This window comes from Cherax quadricarinatus, chromosome 41 (genome assembly GCF_038502225.1).
Source record: "Cherax quadricarinatus isolate ZL_2023a chromosome 41, ASM3850222v1, whole genome shotgun sequence".
NCBI classification, from domain to species: domain Eukaryota; kingdom Metazoa; phylum Arthropoda; class Malacostraca; order Decapoda; family Parastacidae; genus Cherax; species Cherax quadricarinatus.
In genome coordinates, this window is record NC_091332.1 from 6,569,578 (window position 1) to 6,592,850 (window position 23,273).

Consider the following 23,273-nt stretch of genomic DNA (forward strand, 5'->3'; position numbering starts at 1 on the left):
AGGGAGACGTGACACCAAGGGGTTGACTCCAGGGGGTTGTGACACAAGGGGGTTGTGACACCAGGGGGTTGTGACACCAGGGGGTTGACACCAGGGGGTTGACACCAGGGGGTTGTGACACCAGGGGGTTGTGACACCAGGTTATTTAACACATCAGGTTAGTGTTATTAAGACGCTTGTGTGTTATTTTTTTGTTTTGTTTTTTTGCTTTTGTTGATTTTGGAGCTACGATTACATCTTAAAATACGGTGTGGTCCATGCATTTGTTGAGAGACTTCAGACCACGGTCCCAGGACCACCATTATGACTTCTACAGTTCACCACCGTGTGTTGTAAGCTCACCCCTGCTCCTATTGTCTAAACTAAACCTCCCCCCCCTCCCCCCTTACCCCCTATCCTCTCGAATATGGTATGCGGGTGAGCGAGCACCACCACTGCTGCCATACTCGTGGTGATAGTGGTAGTTGTGGTAGGTAATTAGGATCGTGGTAGTCTTCCTCCGACATGATACTCGCCTCTTCCTCTTTTCCATCCTCTCTTGTGTGTTTCATTGAGTTTTATTGACAAAAGCAGTGCTCTGTATTTTTCCCCTTTCTCCTTCGCTTCTTCTCTTCCTCTCCCACTCTTCTCGTGTCCTCATCTATTGTTGTGTGTTTGCACTTGACTTCACAGGGTGAGCGTCCGCCATATTGACGGTCAAGCGTCGTGTGCCAGTAATATTTTTTTTCTTTTACTCGTGTGTCACGACTAAGCGGTATTTATATGAAGGGTTTTGAGATGCCTGGAGCCTACTGTATTGTGGCTTGTTCGAACAGGAGAGGGGCTTGTTCGAACAGAAGGGGGGCTTGTTCAAACAGTACATTTCAGTACTTATTGGGTATTCACAGACATTCTTGTTGTGCCAAATGCCTTGTGTGATCGGTGACCAGAATGCTGCATTGTAACATGTCACTCCTGTATTTTGTCACGCCCCGATGGGGGTGCTGACCAGCAACATGGCGGGTACACTCCCTAGAAACGAGTGACTGCAAATTATAGGTGACCCTTGTGACTTGGAGTCCCTCTTAGTAGTGCTGGCTGCAATTGAGTGATTCTCCTGAGGAAATCTTTCCTGTCTGCTCATTTTCTTTGCCTGCCTACCCACTTGCCCTACCTGCCTACCCATTTGCCCTCCCTTTCTGCTTTCCTATGCCAACTAGTATGTGAATAAAATCAACTAGCGGCTTAAGGCATTTTATTGAAAAGACGTTTTGCCCACCGAGAACTATCAATGCACCTTTTAGTGAATTAATATTCTCTGGTGACCGAAACGTCTTCTTAAAAAACTGCTGTAAACAGCATAGCGTGTCATAAACATACCTGTTGTATGTTATATCATAGACATATTCCACTTGCATGCTCGCTTCCAGTCTCCTTGGCAGCCTACTTATCCTGCCTGCTGGCTGGCTTGTTCTGCCTGCTTGGCTGTGTGTCTGTCTACCTGAGGTAAGGCTCGCGTGTACCAGCCCTGCAGTAATACCAGCGATAATTGCACGTTGCAAACTTTGCGAGTCTCGTGGCTGCTATTGCCAGTGTTCCAGCTGTAAATTTTTGTGCTCCACATCCAGGTAAACAAAGCCAAATGTCCATTCTCTGGCTTCCTATTTATTCTCCTCTCATTCTCTTCCATTCCCTTGCTACATACTGCAGGAAACAAAAGAAGAGGGAAATACATTTTTGTCTTTAGTGTTTCCCATAATTATTAATAAGAGTTTGTTATCCTTGAAGTGTAATAAAAAATATAACTCTTCTGTTTGGGTGTGATAGGCCCATCCGAGCCTGATAAAGACCCATTGTGACCCCTGCCGTGTCTTGTTTGGCCAGTCACTCACAGGATGAACTATCAGGGGTGAAATAAACGAAGCTTTGGCGGTAAACATTAAAAAGAGGTGGACTAAAGTGTTTAATTGTGGGGTGGAGGACTGGAGGTGTGGGGGAACGTCTTGTGAGGGTTGACTGGAGGGTGTGAAGGTGGTTTTGAGAGGTGGTGGCATGAGCATCAAGTAATCATGTGATCGGAAAGGTCTTTTTTTATGGAGGGGGGAGGAAGATGGGGGGGGGAATTTTACGGTGTTGGTATGAGCATGGTAATCTATGATTCAGGGGAAACAGTTTTTTTTTTATTAATTTCAGTTAATTGCTTTTGTTTCATAAACAAGTTTGTAAAAAAAAAAATCTCAGTTTCCTGGTTTGGTATACATGGACGCTGAGAAATGTTCGCTTTTATACGTGTTCGCTGAGACGCGGTCGTCACTACAGACTCCCTGGTGCTACTCTACGACACCAGGGGACAAGTTTGCGTATGAATTGCATTTCAGGAGAGAGTTTAGCCAAGTCTTGATAGGAAAACGATGGGAGGAAATGGCCGGGAAGGGTGAGAAGTGTCTCTTGGGAGAAGAGTGATCACAGTTAGGCGAAACTGTTGGGAAGAACGGGGATTAAGGTCGGGAAGATCTGTTATGGAGAGTGGGATTAAAGTTGGGAAATACAGAAAGCTGAAGGGTATCCTAAGCTGGCATTGAAACAAAGGTATTATCCTATAGCTTTCCTCAGATATTGCTGCAAGCTGGCGATTGATACGCACGAGGGCAGTGAAGAAACTCCTCTGTTGCATAAGTAATTGTTGAAGTACAATCATAAGGACTGCCATGGATTTCGGAGATGAGGAGAAGCTGGCATTTGAAGCAGATTTTTCCAGAGCGAGAAAATAAGCTTCCCAGTGCTTGTAGTTCTTCCAGGTGGTCATTCTTGAAGCCAGTGTCATCGTCTATGTTAGCGGGAGATGACCCAGCGTTGGATTCCCTTCATTCACCAACAGTTTTTTTTTTTTTTGTGGTGAATCCTCTAGTGGGTATCGAGAAGCCTTGTATTCAGCCTCGTGGCACTGTACCATAAGTTATCACGGTAATGATAGACAAAGACAGAGCTGAAGGCTTGCTTGCGAAATTACGATGAGAGATATATTGTGCTGGAGATCACAGTTGTGATTGGTGAAGACGTTGATTTAGTTGTTACCTTCACCCATTTGGCACACTGGTTGTAGGCTCAGAGCAGAAGGCATCCAGTTTCCAAATTCCAATGGCTAAGTTGTTTTAGATCATTCTTCACCTCGTCTGTTAATGCACAGTATAGTTAAGACCGCTTAGAAACGTTGACTCATCAAAGTCAGGTAGATCCTCACGACTGAGTCAAGGAAAGAGTAGGAGACGGGAAAGTTTAGAAAGTTTAATGAGACGTTAGTTGAGGTCACTAACAGCTATTATAAATTGACAGTTATGCTGCAGCAGAAGGAAGTCCTTGTTATCCACGAGGAAGTTGATAAGGTATTCACGGTGCCATTAAGGTCTGCATGTACTAGCATGGCAGCTCTAGGGTTTTATTTTTTCCGCGCTAGTTCGATAACGTCAGCTGTTAGTTAGCGAGACTAGTAACGTTCACCTGTTTTTGTCTTCCCAGATGATGGTGACAGATGAAGCAGCGTCAACCTTTATTACAGCGTTTCTCTCAAGGGAAGATTAATCGAAACCTCGTAATAATGAAGACTTAAGGTTTTTCGTGTGTGTGTGTGTGTGTGTGTGTGTGTGTGTGTGTGTGTGTGTGTGTGTGTGTGTGTGATGGCAACCACCTGTCAGGTGGTTGCCATCTCTGCCCTATTAGGGAGGGATGTCACCCTGCTAGGCTCCACCACCAGCCTCACTAACACTGTTGTCACCTTGCTAGGCTCCACCACCAGCCTCACTAACACTGTTGTCACCTTGCTAGGCTCCACCACCAGCCTCACTAACACTGTTGTCGCCTTGCTAGACTCCACCACCAGCCTCACTAACACTGTTGTCACCTTGCTAGGCTCCACCACCAGCCTCACTAACACTGTTGTCACCTTGCTAGGCTCCACCACCAGCCTCACTAACACTGTTGTCACCTTGCTAGGCTCCACCACCAGCCTCACTAACACTGTTGTCGCCTTGCTAGACTCCACCACCAGCCTCACTAACACTGTTGTCGCCTTGCTAGGCTCCACCACCAGCCTCACTAACACTGTTGTCACCTTGCTAGGCTCCACCACCAGCCTCACTAACACTGTTGTCACCTTGCTAGGCTCCACCACCAGCCTCACTAACACTGTTGTCGCCTTGCTAGGCTCCACCACCAGCCTCACTAACACTGTTGTCACCTTGCTAGGCTCCACCACCAGCCTCACTAACACTGTCGCCTTGCTAGGCTCCACCACCAGCCTCACTAACACTGTTGTCGCCTTGCTAGGCTCCACCACCAGCCTCACTAACACTGTTGTCACCTTGCTAGGCTCCACCACCAGCCTCACTAACACTGTTGTCACCTTGCTAGGCTCCACCACCAGCCTCACTAACACTGTTGTCGCCTTGCTAGGCTCCACCACCAGCCTCACTAACACTTGTCACCTTGCTAGGCTCCACCACCAGCCTCACTAACACTGTTGTCACCTTGCTAGGCTCCACCACCAGCCTCACTAACACTGTTGTCGCCTTGCTAGGCTCCACCACCAGCCTCACTAACACTGTTGTCGCCTTGCTAGGCTCCACCACCAGCCTCACTAACACTGTTGTCACCTTGCTAGGCTCCACCACCAGCCTCACTAACACTGTTGTCACCTTGCTAGGCTCCACCACCAGCCTCACTAACACTGTTGTCACCTTGCTAGGCTCCACCACCAGCCTCACTAACACTGTTGTCGCCTTGCTAGGCTCCACCACCAGCCTCACTAACACTGTTGTCGCCTTGCTAGGCTCCACCACCAGCCTCACTAACACTGTTGTTCTAGGATGCCCCAGTTCATTTAGTTTCTTTTGTTTGGCGTCTTCCCCTTCCCCGTATCCTAGACATTAGTCCTGTATCTCCCTTGCACCAATCTTTTTCATGTCGGTAATAATCTTCAGACTTCAGTTGTCTCGTATTTCCTATCTGAGGAACTTCGCTCATTGTACCCACCGTACCCCGTGGCACCGTACCTCGTGGCACTGTACCTACTCACTGCTGTTCTAACCATGTTTCCAACTGAGGGTAGGAAAGTAGAAGCAGAAAGCACGTCTGGGCTTGTGCTTAACTGACGGAGGACAGAGCATCCAACACGTCTTGCATTGAATAACCCATACGATTTTAACGCAGCATAGTGTTTAACTTACAAGAACATTTTTTTTACGCTCATCTTTTTCCAGGTGACGTTTTATCCAGCTGTTTCACCCCGTAATCGATCCCTCTGCACTTCAGACTCGCAGTGTTTGTCCCACGATGTGTGTTTGCTCTGCTTCTCCGAGAAAACCCACAGAAATGCTTTCTTGATGTTTGCTGCTTCAGCGTGGCCAGTGAAATGCAGCCACTTTCGATCCAACCTCTCGTAAACTGCAGTTGGGACTCCCCTGAGTCGTCCGACGTGTATCCTCCACAGGTCTAACGAATGCGTGTCTTCTCATGTTTCATTTATTTGTGACCGTGAGGATTAAGCAAGTATATTTAGGTACAGGTACACAGATACTTAAACAAATTATCATACATAGTAACGTCTATAAATTACCCACCAGGATAACCCAAAAAAGGTCAGAGTGACTTATTTCCCTTGGGGTCCTTGTAAATATCTTATTATTTAAACTTTAGACGTTAAAACAGCCCCTGGCCCTTCCTTTTATCTTACCGTTACCGGAGTCGCTCCCTTCTGGCCCCGTGGACCTTATACCCACTCTTGAAGCTATGTATTTAGTCAGCCTACTGCACTTTTTCGTCCAGGTCAGCATACTTCCTGATCGCCCTGAGGCTGATGTTACCTTAGTCTGTGCGCCTGAGGTGATGGGTTCGCTGTGATGTCTACCCCGAGGCCATTATATTTTCTCTCCACTCATGTAATTGTTTCAGTCCCAGACACAGTGACAGAAGGTGGGAGGCAACAGGATGTAAGTTGGGGAGCCGGAGAGAATGTAGACAAAGGTGAAGAGTATCGTATGGTGGAGATAGAAAGACCAGTGAGAGGGATGGTCTTGAGGGTAACGCTAGTAAATAGAATATGCAATGGGTTGGGGTGAGATAGAGCATGGGAGTAAGTGAAGGAGGGAGTGAGTGAAGGGAAGAATGATTGAGGATCTAGGGAGGAGTGGAGTAGGGAAAGTAAGAGGTCATAGAATGGGATGGGGATGGTGGTTGTGGATGCTGATAAGAAGGGGTAAGTAAGTTTATTTAGATGCAGGTACACACAAGTATAATTATCATACATAGTGTAAATTATCCATCAGGATAACACAAAAAAGTCAGTGACTTATTCCCATTCTGGTCCTTGACTTATTTCCATTGGGGTCCTTGACTTACTTTCACTGGGGTCCTTGTTATTTATATTGAGGTCTTTGATATTTCCATTGGGATCAGTGAGGCATGATTTGAGAGAGAAGCAGAAAGTAGGAACTAATGCGTGAAAAGTAACGTATCTTGTCACTCTTCCTTTGTATAGCTTCCACTCTTCACCTTCTCTCTCTCTCTCTCTCTCTCTCTCTCTCTCTCTCTCTCTCTCTCTCTCTCTCTCTCTCTCTCTCTCTCTCTCTCTCTCCCCCTCTCCCCGTTTCTTTCCGATTCTTATTCCCTTTGCTGCTTATTTTTGTGTACGTGTTTTTCATAAGAAAACTGTACAGTAATTTCTCATAGATTTTCATTGTGTTTATTTTCCATCAAGTTTTCTTTACGCCTTAATTGCGATATTTTTTTCAGTTATGTTCTCTTATTGTAAAAAAAAAATGGCTTCATTCTTGTCTGTTGTTCCCATTTGTAGCTTGATGATGATACCCTGTATGATGATACCCTGTATGATGATACCCTGTATGATGATACCCTGTATGATACCCTGTATGATACCCTGTATGATGATACCCTGTATGATACCCTGTATGATGATACCCTGTATGATGATACCCTGTATGATACCCTGTATGATGATACCCTGTATGATGATACCCTGTATGATGATACCCTGTATGATGATACCCTGTATGATGATACCCTGTATGATGATACCCTGTATGATACCCTGTATGATGATGCCCTGTATGATGATACCCTGTATGATGATACCCTGTATGATGATACCCTGTATGATGATACCCTGTATGATGATACCCTGTATGATGATACCCTGTATGACGATACCCTGTATGATGATACCCTGTATGATGATACCCTGTATGATGATACCCTGTATGATACCCTGTATGATGATACCCTGTATGATGATACCCTGTATGATACCCTGTATGATGATGCCCTGTATGATGATACCCTGTATGACGATACCCTGTATGATGATACCCTGTATGATACCCTGTATGATGATGCCCTGTATGATACCCTGTATGATACCCTGTATGATGATACCCTGTATGATGATACCCTGTATGATGATACCCTGTATGATACCCTGTATGATGATACCCTGTATGATGATACCCTGTATGATGATACCCTGTATGATACCCTGTATGATGATGCCCTGTATGATGATACCCTGTATGATGATACCCTGTATGATGATACCCTGTATGATGATACCCTGTATGATGATACCCTGTATGATACCCTGTATGATGATGCCCTGTATGATGATACCCTGTATGATGATACCCTGTATGATGATACCCTGTATGATGATACCCTGTATGATGATACCCTGTATGATGATACCCTGTATGACGATACCCTGTATGATGATACCCTGTATGATGATACCCTGTATGATGATACCCTGTATGATACCCTGTATGATGATACCCTGTATGATGATACCCTGTATGATACCCTGTATGATGATGCCCTGTATGATGATACCCTGTATGACGATACCCTGTATGATGATACCCTGTATGATACCCTGTATGATGATGCCCTGTATGATACCCTGTATGATACCCTGTATGATGATACCCTGTATGATGATACCCTGTATGATGATACCCTGTATGATACCCTGTATGATGATACCCTGTATGATGATACCCTGTATGATGATACCCTGTATGATACCCTGTATGATGATGCCCTGTATGATGATGCCCTGTATGATGCCCTGTATGATGATACCCTGTATGATGATACCCTGTATGATGATACCCTGTATGATACCCTGTATGATGATACCCTGTATGATGATACCCTGTATGATACCCTGTATGATGATACCCACTGTTGCTGGTGCTGTTGTTACTGTTGTTGGTGCTGTTGTTACTGCTGCTGCTGTTGTTGGTGCTGTTGTTACTGCTGCTGCTGTTGTTGGTGCTGTTGTTACTGCTGCTGCTGTTGTTGGTGCTGTTGTTACTGCTGCTGTTGTTAGTGTTGTTAATGCTGTTGGTGCTGCTGCTGGTGGTACTGTTGCTGGTGGTACTGTTGCTGTTGGTGCTGGTGCTGATGCTGTTGTTGGTGCTGCTGCTGCTGGTGCTGTTGGTGCTGCTGCTGCTGGTGTTGTTGGTGCTGCTGCTGCTGCTGCTGTTGGTGCTGCTGGTGCTGTTGGTGCTGCTGCTGCTGGTGTTGTTGGTGCTGCTGCTGCTGCTGCTGCTGCTGCTGCTGTTGGTGCTGCTGCTGCTGCTGCTGCTGCCGCCGCTCATTTCATCTGTGAAGTTTCCATTTGTTCCATATCTACCAATACCACAGCGGTTCGTTTTGAAGGATCTGTCTGGTACATTGTACCACTTCGTGTGATGTTGATTGGGGGCAACAAGCCGTCAAGTGGGTAGAAATGCACGTAATGCTCTGCATTACGTGCCTTTGTAAAGACACCCAATGATCTGCATTACGTGTCTTAATAGACACGCGTTAAGTCGTGCTAAGTGGCTGTTACCAGTGCTGTTGTTGTTGCTGTTCCTGTTCCTGTTACTGCTTTAGTCTATCTAAATTTCGATATTGTCCCAGATTTTAGTCTATCTAGTCTTGCACATACCCTGCTTAGCTTGTTTGTAATGTCTTGGAGTTGGTTGGTTTTGTTTGTGGGATCACACTAGCCCGTTGTATCTTCATCCCACGTCGCCTTTATCTCATTATATAGTTTTTTCAACTCCCGTAGTCATTCTTGCAGTTTGTATTAATTCCTTTTCATTTCCTTCTCATTAATATTACTGTTGGACTCTGTAATAATTCCTTTCATTTCTTCTTGAATCTCCTGTCACCTCTTATCCTCGCTTCTCTCATATCTCTGATTCTTCCTTTGCCCACTTTCTTTCCTCGTCCATGCAGCTCTTCCCTCCTTTGTATGCAGACCTCCAGCTTTCCTTTCGTTCATTTCCCTTCAGCCTCTCCTCTCCCACCAGGGCTTCAATGTTAACCTCTGAGATGTTTGCTTTGAGTGAGCATCAAGTCAAGCATGTCCTGCCCCGTCATCCTTCCTTATTCCTGCGAAGCCTGTGACATGCTGTCAAAGTTTCTTGCTGTGTGTGTGTGTGGGGGGATGAAGGTAGTGGTGTGCGTGTGGGGAGAGGGTGCGTGTTGGAGGAGGGGAACACTTGGGAATGACAGGGTGTAAGGTAGAGCTGTGGTTGGTGTTGTAGTGGTGGTAAGGGGTGGTAAGGTAGAGCTGTGGTTGGTGTTGTAGTGGTGGTAAGGTAGAGCTGTGGTTGGTGTTGTAGTGGTGGTAAGGTAGAGGAAAGGTGCGTGTGGGAACGGGGTGCGTGCTGGAATGTTTGTTTGCTGTGGGACCTGCCAGAGGAAGAGGGAAGGTTGTAAAGTGATAGTGTGTACACTTGGGAATGAGAGAGTAGGGGGGGGAACACTTGGGAATGACAGGGTGAGGGACAGGAATGGCAGGGTGTGGATAGTTAGGAATGACATGGTAAAGACACGTGGGAATGACATTGTGAGGATATGTATGAATATTAAGATGACACGTGTGGAGAAAAGAGAAAACAATTGGGAGGAGAGTGAAGACACGTGGGACTGGGAGAGATGCACCACCTTCTATATCATGGCTGACCACACCCTTAATAAAATTTTCAGCCCAGGTGTATAATAAGGTTACGAGGTGGTGGTAGTGGTGTATGTAGTAGTGGTGTTGTAGTGGTGGTAAGGTAGAGCTGTGGTTGGTGTTGTAGTGGTGGTAAGGTAGAGCTGTGGTTGGTGTTGTAGTGGTGGTAAGGTAGAGCTGTGGTTGGTGTTGTAGTGGTGGTAAGGTAGAGCTGTGGTTGGTGTTGTAGTGGTGGTAAGGTAGAGCTGTGGTTGGTGTTGTAATGGTGGTAAGGTAGAGCTGTGGTTGGATCTGTGAAGGGTGGTTGGTATTGTGGTGGTAGTGGTGATGTAAACAACACAACATCGGGGTGTGTACTGGGACCCACTGAAGAAACTACTGTGATATCTGGAGGAGTAATAATAATAATAATAATAATAATAATAATAATTTAGGAAAATTAGACATCAAGGGACGAGGAAGATGGAAGTACGAAGAGGAAAAGGAAGAGAGGGGGAAAAAGGAGGCAGGGGAGAGGGACGAGGAAGGAGGGATGAGGATCGATAATTGCTTTATCCCCTCTGGCGTCATGGCAGTAAAGTTATTAAATGTGTAGGTCAAGAAGTTATAGGATGATAGGTATAGGAACGTAGGTAGTTATAGGATGATAGGTATAGGAACGTAGGTAGTTATAGGATGATAGGTATAGGAACGTAGGTAGTTATAGGATGATAGGTATAGGAACGTAGGTAGTTATAGGATGATAGGTATAGGAACGTAGGTAGTTATAGGATGATAGGTATACGAACGCAGGTGGTTATAGAATGAATAGTATTGGAACGTAGCTAGTTATAGGGGAATCAGTTTTATCAGAGAGAGAGAGAGAGAGAGAGAGAGAGAGAGAGAGAGAGAGAGAGAGAGAGAGAACCTGCCTAATTGTACTCTTAATTGTGGTTGCAGGGGTCGAGTCTCGGCTACTGATCTCTCGGCTGCGTGAGCCCTATCATACCTAGTCTTAAAGCTGTGTTTGTATTCTAACATCCCTGTGGGTGGTGGGAGCTGTGGGTGTGGGTAGTGGGGATTGACAAGTGTTGGAAAAGCGGGTGTGGGTGGAGGGAGCAGTTGGTGGATTCTTGACTACCATGTTCGTTCCCCCACAAGAGAGTACTGTCTCACTCTCCTCCTAGAGGGGGGGAAGGCATGGGGGGTACATTCTTCCAGGGTGTTGCTGAGGAGGGGGAGGGAGGAGGGGAAACACAACTGTCCTCGAGTAGAGATGCTGGGGACCGGGAGAACCGGTTACTGGGGGAAGGTAGGAGGAGGAGGAAGAGCAAGAGGAGGAGGAGAAAGAGGAGGAGGAGAAAGAGGAGGAGGAGGAGGAGGAGTAGCAGCAGCAGGAAGAGAAAAAGGTGTGAAGCAGGAAGGGCAATTACTGAGAAAGGCGTAATTACCAGGGAATAAGTAAGTGTATTCAGGTACACAAATATAGTTACATAGAAATGCCTCGGCATGATAGTGGTTTCTTTGCACTTGCAAAGCAATATTGTAATTAAACATTGTAAACTATGCATGGAAGTAGACAACTTATTACATGTCAGTCACACATTGTAAATCTGCAAAGAAATTGAATTTTGAATTTGAATACGTAGCATATGTGAACATTTCTTATATAACCCAAAAGTAAGACAAAATGACTTATTTCCATTGGGTAGTAGTAGTAGTAGTTAAATCATGACCAGCTGGTGTGATAAGATATAACAGATATTACTAGTGCACCTCATACATAAAGATGGTAACGCAGTTACCTTAAGTTTCCTTCCTTCAGGACACATATCTTGCTTGCCACCTTCCCTGAATCCCTTCATAGATATTACCACAGATGTTAACCTGCAAAAGACGCCACATGGGGATGTAAATGTTTACCTGTAGATCTTTCCCGTTCTCGTGTGTCTACAACTAAACATTTTCACCCCCTTATGACTTCTAGGCTTGTTCTGCGTTGTTAACATCGCCTGTTTACGAGTTGACTGCACGTCAAATCTCCAAGAAATCTTACCCGCACTTTGATCTAAGACTCGCAAAACTCACAAGGATTGAAATTGGGCAAGTTTATGACGCACTAAACCGAAATAAGAGGAGTGTAAACAAATTACAGAAGAGGTGGGATTCGAACCCATGGCAGAAGAGTCCTGTGAATTTTAGGACACTCTAGCCGTGGCTTCAATCCCACTTGTTCTGTTATTTGATGGGTAAAATTAGTTTTAAAAAGGTGAAGAAGGCAGTGGTTTGGCAGTACAGTTGTCAATGACTGGCTCAAACTGTCAAGAAGCCTCAATGTATCAAATGTTGAAAGAGTATCTTTAAAAATATTTTTGATATATAAAGGAGAATGATTTTGCATAAGTAGGTTCTGCCTTGCATGCACCAGCAACTGGAGTGGTTCTTTGTTTTTGTGTTCTTATGAGGGTCTTCAAACTTGGGTGTTGAAGATGTCTCAAGACGGAGCCTTCACCTGTGGTGATGACTCGACATCAGGTGGAGATCAGGTACTGCTCCATCTAGACGGCTGAGGTTGATATTTTGATGTTTGCGCACGTCTCAGGTCGAGTGTGTTGATGGCACTTTAAGAGCAGACTGTGTGCCTTACTTATTGATACTCGTACGTGGAGGGTAGGTCACGCACAGGCACTGAGTATACCTTCTGAAGTCCTGGTGTGGGCACGGGGGTACCTGGTGTTAGGTTATATGGTAATTATTTCCTGAGTGAGTATTACTCCAATTGAACTTATCACAGGAAAACATTTTCCTGGCTATATACTGCCCCACTGTAATTACTGCACTGAATTAATAGTGGAATTAAGTAATTCTCGCTCATCGTCGATTAGTAGAGAGGGCGACGCGCACTGCCTCCTCTCGTCTCCACAGTGAGGGATACTATCAGCATCTGTGGGTTGGCCGGGAGAATATATTCTGGCCATAGCGACTTGATAGCTGGAATTTGGCATGTTTATTCTTCTGTTAAACTATGAGGGACAAGAGACAGAGAGAGCGAGCGAGCAAGCTACTTATTTTTGTACTTACGTGTTGGTAACTGCCTGTTTGTATGTTGGTAACTACCTGTTTGTATGGAAATATAAACACAAATGCAGTATAATGTGATCCTTTATTGACAACGTTTCACCCACACAGTGGGCTTTTTCAAGTCACACACGGATCTACCTGGGGTTGGAAGGTACGAGAGTATAGTCATGTTCAAAATGTTGAGGTCAGGTGGAGAATGCTGCATCTGATGATCTACCGGGTGGGGTTATAGTCTTGGGTAGCTTGGCAGGGGTATTGGACAAGTTGTAGACCTTCTGCAGTGTTCTATGTTCTTATGTGGGATAGCGATGAAGAAGTTTCTTGGCGAGTGGTTCAGCTATGTTATAGAAGCCATTGTTCTGGTTGAAATTGTTGGTTATAGAGATAAGCGATGATTCCAGGATTCTTCTGTATTGAGTGTTGTCTTCTGTGGCTATAAGTCTTGAGTTTCTGTAGTTAATTAAATGGTTGTGTGAATTGCGATGTTGTACACAGGCATTCCTTGTATCGTCAGTCCTGCTTGCATATTGGTGTTCTGAAATGCGTGTTTGGAGGTCTCTTGATGTTTCGCCCACATATAATTTGTTGCAGTCATTACAAGGGATTATGTATACCCCTGCAGAGGATGGAGACTTGTCCTGTCTACTACTGGTGATGTCCTTGATGGTCGTGGTTGTGGAGGTAGATACTTGGAATGATGTTTTGGCAAAGATGTTGGAAACATGTTTGGCAATGGAGTTGGTGGGGAGGACTATGTGTCTCTTCTCGGCAGTGTCTTCACTGGGTGTGTTGAAGATGTTTAATGCCCGCCGTCTGCAGTCTCTGATGAAGTGACGAGGATAGTGGAGTTTAGAAAATACTTGTTCAATTATAGTGCATTCTTCCTCAAGGAACTCATTGCTGCAGATTCTGAGTGCACGTAGGAAGAAGCCTATAATTACACCACGTTTGGTTTTGGTGTCGTGGTGAGAGTAGAAGTGGAGAAGATCGTTTTGGTTGGTGGGTTTTCGATAGACTTTAAAACGAAGTTCGTGGTCAGCTTTGCAGAGCAGAACATCAAGGAAAGGTAGTGTTGTCGACTTCTTCTTCAAGTGTGAACTGGATTGAAGGCTCGACCTGGTTGAGCTTGTCTTGGAGAGCTTGAACGTTGAAGCGTTTAGGAGTTATGAGGAGAATGTCGTCAACATAACGGAGCCAGGTGAAAGACGAAGGAATAATGGTGGAGAAACGTTCGGCTTCTAGATGTTCCATGTATAAGTTCGCCAGGACTGCACTGAGTGGCGAACCCATGGGTAGTCCAAAAGTCTGCTGAAAGAGGTGATTTTCGAAGGAGAAACACGTAAAGCCAACACATAGTTCAACAAGGTCGATGAAATCGCTGGCTAGAATGGGAAGATCAAGTGAATCGTCAATTTTCCTCCGCAAGAGATCGATGGCTTGTGTAGTAGGTACTTTGGTGAATAGGGAAGTTACGTCAAGGCTGGAAAGTTTCTTGTTCCTGATGTTGATGTTGCGAATGCGATTGAGAAGATCACCCGAGTGTTTGAGATGTGCTGGACTGATAGTGCCCAAGAGTTTAGAGAAGAAGAATCCTGGAATCATCGCTTATCTCTATAACCAACAATTTCAACCAGAACAATGGCTTCTATAACATAGCTGAACCACTCGCCAAGAAACTTCTTCATCGCTATCCCACATAAGAACATAGAACACTGCAGAAGGTCTACAACTTGTCCAATACCCCTGCCAAGCTACCCAAGACTCTATAACCCCACCCGGTAGATCATCAGATGCAGCATTCTCCACCTGACCTCAACATTTTGAACATGACTATAAATACTCTCGTACCTTCCAACCCCAGGTAGATCCGTGTGTGACTTGAAAAAGCCCACTGTGTGGGTGAAACGTTGTCAATAAAGGATCACATTATACTGCATTTGTGTTTATATTTCCATTGTGTCGGTATTTTATACCATTTATTTCCACCTGTTTGTATGTTGGTAACTACCTGTTTGTATGTTGGTAACTACCTGTTTGTATGTTGGTAACTACCTGTTTGTTGGTAACTACCTGTTTGTATGTTGGTAACTACCTGTTTGTATGTTGGTAACTACCTGTTTGTATGTTGGTAACTACCTGTTTGTATGTTGGTAACTACCTGTTTGTATGTTGGTAACTACCTGTTTGTATGTTGGTAACTACCTGTTTGTATGTTGGTAACTACCTGTTTGTATTTGTATGTTGGTAACTACCTGTTTGTATGTTGGTAACTACCTGTTTGTATGTTGGTAACTACCTGTTTGTATGTTGGTAACTACCTGTTCGTTGGTAACTACCTGTTTGTATGTTGGTAACTACCTGTTTGTATGTTGGTAACTACCTGTTTGCATGTTGGTAACTACCTGTTTGTATGTTGGTAACTACCTGTTTGTATGTTGGTAACTACCTGTTTGTATGTTGGTAACTACCTGTTCGTTGGTAACTACCTGTTTGTATGTTGGTAACTACCTGTTTGCATGTTGGTAACTACCTGTTTGTTGGTAACTACCTGTTTGTTGGTAACTACCTGTTTGTATGTTGGTAACTACCTGTTTGTATGTTGGTAACTACCTGTTTGTATGTTGGTAACTACCTGTTTGTATGTTGGTAACTACCTGTTTGTTGGTAACTACCTGTTTGCATGTTGGTAACTACCTGTTTGCATGTTGGTAACTACCTGTTTGTATGTTGGTAACTACCTGTTTGCATGTTGGTAACTACCTGTTTGTATGTTGGTAACTACCTGTTTGTATGTTGGTAACTACCTGTTTGTATGTTGGTAACTACCTGTTTGTATGTTGGTAACTACCTGTTTGTATGTTGGTAACTACCTGTTTGCATGTTGGTAACTACCTGTTTGTATGTTGGTAACTACCTGTTTGTATGTTGGTAGCTACCTGAACTACCTGTTTGTATGTTGGTAACTACCTGAACTACCTGTTTGTATGTTGGTAGCTACCTGAACTACCTGTTTGTATGTTGGTAACTACCTGAACTACCTGTTTGTATGTTGGTAACTACCTGTTTGTATGTTGGTAACTACCTGTTTGTATGTTGGTAACTACCTGAACTACCTGTTTGTATGTTGGTAACTACCTGTTTGTATGTTGGTAACTACCTGTTTGTATGTTGGTAGCTACCTGAACTACCTGTTTGTATGTTGGTAACTACCTGTTTGTATGTTGGTAACTACCTGTTTGTATGTTGGTAGCTACCTGTTTGTATGTTGGTAACTACCTGTTTGTATGTTGGTAGCTACCTGTTTGTATGTTGGTAACTACCTGTTTGTTGGTAACTACCTGTTTGTATGTTGGTAGCTACCTGAACTACCTGTTTGTATGTTGGTAACTACCTGAACTACCTGTTTGTATGTTGGTAACTACCTGTTTGTATGTTGGTAACTACCTGTTTGTATGTTGGTAACTACCTGTTTGTATGTTGGTAACTACCTGTTTGTATGTTGGTAACTACCTGTTTGTATGTTGGTAACTACCTGTTTGTATGTTGGTAGCTACCTGAACTACCTGTTTGTATGTTGGTAACTACCTGAACTACCTGTTTGTATGTTGGTAACTACCTGTTTGTATGTTGGTAACTACCTGTTTGTATGTTGGTAACTACCTGAACTACCTGTTTGTATGTTGGTAACTACCTGAACTACCTGTTTGTATGTTGGTAACTACCTGTTTTTATGTTGGTAACTACCTGTTTGTATGTTGGTAACTACCTGAACTACCTGTTTGTATGTTGGTAACTACCTGAACTACCTGTTTGTATGTTGGTAACTACCTGAACTGCCTGTTTGTATGTTGGTAACTACCTGTTTGTATGTTGGTAGCTACCTGTTTGTATGTTGGTAACTACCTGAACTACCTGTTTGTATGTTGGTAACTACCTGTTTGTATGTTGGTAACTACCTGTTTGTATGTTGGTAACTACCTGTTTGTATGTTGGTAGCTACCTGAACTACCTGTTTGTATGTTGGTAACTACCTGTTTGTATGTTGGTAGCTACCTGTTTGTATGTTGGTAACTACCTGTTTGTATGTTGGTAGCTACCTGTTTGTATGTTGGTAACTACCTGAACTACCTGTTTGCATGTTGGTAGCTACCTGTTTGTATGTTGGTAACTACCTGAACTACCTGTTTGTATGTTGGTAACTACCTGTTTGTATGTTGGTAACTACCTGAACTACCTGTTTGTATGTTGGTAACTACCTGTTTGTATGTTGGTAGCTACCTGAACTACCTGTTTGTATGTTGGTAGCTACCTGTTTGTATGTTGGTAACTACCTGAACTACCTGTTTGTATGTTGGTAACTGCCTGTTTGTATGTTGGTAACTACCTGTTTGTATGTTGGTAGCTACCTGTTTGTATGTTGGTAACTACCTGAACTACCTGTTTGTATGTTGGTAACTACCTGAACTACCTGTTTGTATGTTGGTAACTACCTGTTTGTATGTTGGTAACTACATGAACTACCTGTTTGTATGTTGGTAACTACCTGTTTGTATGTTGGTAGCTACCTGTTTGTTGGTAACTACCTGAACTACCTGTTTGTATGTTGGTAACTACCTGTTTGTATGTTGGTAACTACCTGTTTGTATGTTGGTAACTACCTGTTTGTATGTTGGTAGCTACCTGAACTACCTGTTTGTATGTTGGTAACTACCTGTTTGTATGTTGGTAACTACCTGAACTACCTGTTTGTATGTTGGTAACTACCTGTTTGTATGTTGGTAACTACCTGAACTACCTGTTTGTATGTTGGTAACTACCTGTTTGTATGTTGGTAGCTACCTGTTTCTATGTTGGTAACTACCTGAACTACCTGTTTGTATGTTGGTAACTACCTGTTTGTATGTTGGTAACTACCTGAACTACCTGTTTGTATGTTGGTAACTACCTGTTTGTATGTTGGTAGCTACCTGAACTACCTGTTTGTATGTTGGTAACTACCTGTTTGTATGTTTGTAACTACCTGTTTGTATGTTGGTAACTACCTGAACTACCTGTTTGTATGTTGGTAACTACCTGTTTGTATGTTGGTAACTACCTGTTTGTTGGTAACTACCTGTTTGTATGTTGGTAACTACCTGTTTGTATGTTGGTAACTACCTGTTTGTATGTTGGTAACTACCTGAACTACCTGTTTGTATGTTGGTAACTACCTGTTTGCATGTTGGTAACTACCTGTTTGCATGTTGGTAACTACCTGTTGGTAACTACCTGTTTGCATGTTGGTAACTACCTGTTTGCATGTTGGTAACTACCTGTTTGTATGTTGGTAACTACCTGTTGGTAACTACCTGTTTGTATGTTGGTAACTACCTGTTTGTTGGTAACTACCTAACTACCTGTTTGTATGTTGGTAACTACCTGTTTGTATGTTGGTAACTACCTAACTACCTGTTTGTATGTTGGTAACTACCTGTTTGTAACTACCTGTTTGTATGTTGGTAGCTACCTGTTTGTATGTTGGTAACTACCTGAACTACCTGTTTGCATGTTGGTAGCTACCTGTTTGTATGTTGGTAACTACCTGAACTACCTGTTTGTATGTTGGTAACTACCTGTTTGCATGTTGGTAGCTACCTGTTTGTATGTTTGTAACTACCTGTTTGTATGTTGGTAACTACCTGAACTACCTGTTTGTATGTTGGTAACTACCTGTTTGTATGTTGGTAGCTACCTGAACTACCTGTTTGTATGTTGGTAACTACCTGTTTGTATGTTGGTAACTACCTGAACTACCTGTTTGTATGTTGGTAACTACCTGTTTGTATGTTGGTAACTACCTGTTTGTATGTTGGTAACTACCTGTTTGTATGTTGGTAACTACCTGTTTGTATGTTGGTAACTACCTGTTTGTATGTTGGTAACTACCTGTTTGTATGTTGGTAACTACCTGTATGTTGGTAACTACCTGTTTGTATGTTGGTAACTACCTGTTTGTATGTTGGTAACTACCTGTTTGTATGTTGGTAACTACCTGTTTGTATGTTGGTAACTACCTGTTTGTATGTTGGTAACTACCTGTTTATGTTGGTAACTACCTGTTTGTATGTTGGTAACTACCTGTTTGTATGTTGGTAACTATGTTGGTAACTACCTGTTTGTATGTTGGTAACTACCTGTTTGTATGTTGGTAACTACCTGTTTGTATGTATGTAACTAATTGTTTGTATGTTGGTAACTACCTGAACGACCTGTTTGTATGTTGGTAACTACCTGTTTGTATGTTGGTAACTACCTGTTTGTATGTTGGTAACTACCTGTTTGTTTGTTGGTAACTACCTGTTTGTATGTTGGTAACTACCTGTTTGTATGTTGGTAACTACCTGTTTGTTGGTAACTACCTGTTTGTTGGTAACTACCTGTTTGTTGGTAACTACCTGTTTGTATGTTGGTAACTACCTGTTTGTATGTTGGTAACTACCTGTTTGTATGTTGGTAACTACCTGTATATATGTTGGTAACTACCTGTATATATGTTGGTAACTACCTGTATGTTGGTAACTACATGTTTGCAGGTACAAAAAAATTGTATGTTTTTGTTATATCTTCCAATTTTAAAGTTTTCCTATAATTCGTAAAATTCCCAGTATTTTTGGTACATTATTTCTGTTCTGACTTCATTCCAGCCATTTAGCGTTTTGTAAAGCAATGTTTTCTTGTCTGTACCGCTGCTTGTGTAGTTTAACGTTATGGCCTATTGTTTCTATTGTTGGTACTCCTGCCTCCCCTCCTATTGTTGGTACTCCTGCCTCCCCTCCTATTGTTGGTACTCCTGCCTCCCCTCCTATTGTTGGTACTCCTGCCTCCCCTCCTATGGTTGGTACTCCTGCCTTCCCTCCTATTGTTGGTACTCCTGCCTCCCCTCCTATGGTTGATACTCCTGCCTCCCCTCCTATGGTTGGTACTCCTGCCTCCCCTCCTATGGTTGGTACTCCTGCCTTCCCTCCTATTGTTGGTACTCCTGCCTCCCCTCCTATTGTTGGTACTCCTGCCTCCCCTCCTATTGTTGGTACTCCTGCCTCCCCTCCTATTGTTGGTACTCCTGCCTCCCCTCCTATTGTTGGTACTCCTGCCTCCCCTCCTTCCACACACCTTATTTCTGCATTTGGCTGTAAATGGTGTACTGCTCACATTAAAAAGGAAAAGTTTTTACAGGGGCAACGTTTCGCTCTTATGTAGAGTTTTATCAAGTCAGGCACCTGACTTCTACCGCTAGTACCCGTCACAGCTCTTCAGCGCCGTCCCACCACCACCACCTCTCACACAACTAGCCTGTTTCCTCTCTTTTAATAATATAATAATATCCTTATTTACTACAAGTACATGTACATGGTATACAGGCCTAACTGACATCAGTGACATTATTATAGAAAGCCCCTTGTTATGCAGAGCATTTCCCGCAAATTAGGTCAATTCTGTCCCAGGATGCAACCCACACCAGTCGAATAACACCCAGGTACCCATTTCAATGATGGGTGAACAGGGACAGCAGATGTCTTATGGAAACACGTCCCTAATGTTTTCCAGCCGTACCGAGGAGATTCGAACCCCGGACATCAGTGTAACCTGAGTGCGCTAGCGATCGAACTACGGGACACCTTCCATAGGTTACCACACTCTTGAAGAGTACTCTTATAGCACACTGTTGGTCCACGCGCCTCTTCCTTCTCCTCCTCAGACTACCCTGTTAAAAAGATTTGACGAGTCACACTGGGGAGTCTGCAGCCACTCTCCCTCCAGTCTGGAGTATGGAGTTTGTTGACAGGGTGTGGCCTTAGTGTTTACTGGCATTCGTGTCTTTGGTTTGACGTTGGGAGCCAAGATATTTTTGAGATTTGTCCACAGAGGTGAAGATGTTGATAGTGAGGGAAGGGGTAGACGGAGGAGGTAATGGAGATGTTGGTGCTGAGGGAAAGAACAGATTGGATGAGGTGGTGGGTGGGTGTTGGTTCTGATGGAAAACTCGAGTAAATTTGTGCCTATCAGTTCCATGAGTTGAGGTTTGTATCCTTTATCTGGGGTCAGGTCAGACACTCCTGAAATATTCTCCGAGTCAGGTCATGGAGGTCATGTGGACTGATTTCTTGTATAGTTAACATTCGTATACCTATTATAAGCTGATCCTCTCTTTAATGTTAATGTAAATATCTTATTTTACCTTATTCCTATTATCTCTTATAATGTAATAAAGTTGGTAGAATTACCGACAATATGTAAAGTAAAAGGACACAAGTGCAACTAATGTGACATTTATTGTGGCATTCTCAACCGCATCCGTAACCTCTCCATCCGTAACAAGAAACTAAGCAGTTTGGATGTGACTTCCCTCTTCACAAAAGTACCTACCAAAAAAGCCATCGAGGTTCTACGACGTAAAGTCAACCAGGACCTTAATCTTCCTTTACCTCCCGGAGATTTTGTTGACTTGATTGAACTCTGTGTTAACTTCAACTGTTTTTCCTTCAATAACAAGCTCTACAAACAAACCTACGGCATGGGAATGGGGTCCCCAATAAGTGCCGTCCTAGCCAACTTATACATGGAACACCTAGAGTCCGAACACTTCGCCAACATCATCCCTTCAAGCGTCACTTGGTTACGTTACGTGGACGATGTCCTCGTAATAACTCCAAAACGTTTTGATGTACGGGATCTTCAGGCAAGGGCTCAACGCAGTTGAACCAGCGATTCAGTTTACACTAGAAGAAGAGTCCAATGACAAGCTACCTTTCCTCGACGTCCTCATTCACAAAGTAGACAACAACCTAAGATTTCAAGTTTATCGGAAACCCACCAATAAAAATGATCTCACACACTTCTATTCCAGTCAAGATACCAAGACCAAAAGAGGCATCATCATCGGGTTTTTTCCTAAGAGCATACCGAATTTGTAGTCCTGAGTTTCTTGACGAGGAATGTACTTACATTCACCAAACATTCACTGAGTTACAATTTCCTTCTTTTTTCATCAAAGACTGCAAGAAAAGAGCTCTTCAGATCATCAATTCTCCACGCATCAACACCGCTCCCAACAAAGTTATAATTCTTCCCAACAGCCAGGTTGCACTAAACGTCTCAAAAGTACTTTCACAAGCTAACACCAGAGTCGCCATCGCTTCTACCACTTCAATAAAGGATCTAACCAGGACAAAACCCAAGCACCACGAACCAGTCAATGCAGGAGTTTACACTATACCCTGTGGAGGCTGTGACAAGATCTACGTAGGTGAAACAGCAAGAAACCTCGACACCCGCCTCAATGAACACATATACGCATGTAGGAACGACAACTTAAACAACGCCTGTGTACAACACCGAAATTCCACCAATCATCTTATGAAATTCAGAGACGCCCAATTAGTGATAAAAGAAACTAATTTCCGCACACGCAAGTGCCTTGAATCAGCACTGATCGCTGTTTCGAATACAATTAAACAAAACAACGGCAGCTTCACCATCTCCGAAGTCTTAGCAAGAATCCTCCTGAAAACAGTAAACCCTGCCATCACATAGTCTCTCCTGTTATACTACACAAAGCACAGAGAGTGAACACTGAAACAGCTGCCTCATTCCAGTTTATATTTATATCCTTTTACTCATGTACGAATTAATTGCTCTACCATATTGTATTACTTTTGTCACTACCACTACTACTACTACTACTACTACTACTACTACCACTAGTGAACATCGAAATGGTACCTCACTAGTATTCACCTCACTCTGAGCCTTTATATACCCTCTGTGTCCATGTATTGTTTGTAATGGCTTGATAAAGCTCCTGGAGAGCGAAACGTTGCCACAATAAATGTCACATTAGTTGCACTTGTGTCCTTTTACTTTACATCTTATAATGTAACTGACTTTCACATAGATGAGTTACTTAGCTATTTCAGCTTTAAAGATTTAAAATAAGAAGATATTACAAAGACCCCAGTGAAAATAATTCGCTGACTTTTTTGGGTTATCCTAAATAATTTACACTGTGTATGATTGTACTGTGTATCTGTACCTAAATAAACTTACACCGACACTGCTGTATCACCTACACGTGTTGAGTGTGTGTTTGTTTTCAATATAATAATATTCATAGCCTAAGTCATCGTTGAAGCAAGTTTTAGTTCAATATTTTTATCCCCCATCCCCTACCCATCCTATG

General features: G+C 43.3%; 1 protein-coding gene and 1 long non-coding RNA gene across 4 annotated transcripts in view; both read left to right on the forward strand.

Moving 5' to 3' along the window:
- The window catches only part of LOC128695895 (uncharacterized), a 531,205-nt gene that overhangs the window by 293,452 nt on the left and 214,480 nt on the right, over positions 1-23,273 (forward strand). The window lies entirely within an intron of this gene.
- Positions 1-23,273, forward strand: part of LOC138853824 (uncharacterized) — a 40,116-nt gene that overhangs the window by 15,451 nt on the left and 1,392 nt on the right. The gene's annotated exons all lie outside the window — the stretch shown is intronic.